Source organism: Egretta garzetta, unplaced genomic scaffold, assembly GCF_000687185.1.
Source record: "Egretta garzetta isolate BGI_Z169 unplaced genomic scaffold, ASM68718v1 scaffold593, whole genome shotgun sequence".
NCBI classification, from domain to species: domain Eukaryota; kingdom Metazoa; phylum Chordata; class Aves; order Pelecaniformes; family Ardeidae; genus Egretta; species Egretta garzetta.
The window spans coordinates 1,077,156-1,077,728 of record NW_009259106.1 but is presented as its reverse complement, the minus strand read 5'-3'; the positions used below and the strand labels follow the sequence as shown (position 1 = coordinate 1,077,728).

The 573-nt window shown below is 62.0% G+C and overlaps 1 protein-coding gene across 5 annotated transcripts in view; it reads left to right on the top strand.

Moving 5' to 3' along the window:
• NEK1 (NIMA related kinase 1) overlaps positions 1-573 on the top strand; it is a 51,713-nt gene continuing 51,140 nt past the window's right edge. For all 5 annotated transcript variants that reach the window (XR_004841518.1, XM_035890878.1, XM_035890876.1 and 2 more), the window contains exon 1: positions 1-26. The gene's annotated coding sequence lies outside the window, so the exon portion shown is untranslated. The remainder of the gene's footprint in view (positions 27-573) is intronic.

Sequence of the window (573 nt, the reverse complement as noted above, 5' to 3'; positions counted from 1 at the left end):
GGAACGGGGAGAAGGCGGTTTCCCAGGTAAAGGAGGGTGCTCGGCCCATGGCAGCGTCGTTCGGCTCCTGGCTAAACCGAGACGCGTCTAAATTTCACTGCGCGCTCTGAATATAGGGTCCTAGGGGCTTAGGAACGTCGCTTTATCTGCGGATTTATACGGTGAAATGCCGATCTCGGGCTGAGCACGCAACGCCCGTCCGCCCGAGGGAGGGCGCGAGGCGCTCAGCGCCTGCCGAGGGACCGAGCCCAGCCAAGAGCTTACATAACGTGCACGGAGAGAAGGGAGGTTCCAGCGGAATAATGCGGCCGGTTAGCGTTGGTTTTGGGTTTTCCCCCCGCCCCGCCCCCCAAGGAAAAACGACGAAAACATCCGCACGTTCGTTTATGTAACAGGCTGACGAGACCGAGCGGCGCTTTGCAGCGCGCGGGCAGGACGGTGGCTCAAGACGGAGTCAGACTGAAAAAGAGCGCTGTGACCCGCAAGCCTTTACTCGTGCACGCTTCTAACGCCTGGGAGCAGAGGAACCACAGACCCCGCCTCCGAGCCGGCTGCCGCGGGCGGGCCTCCACA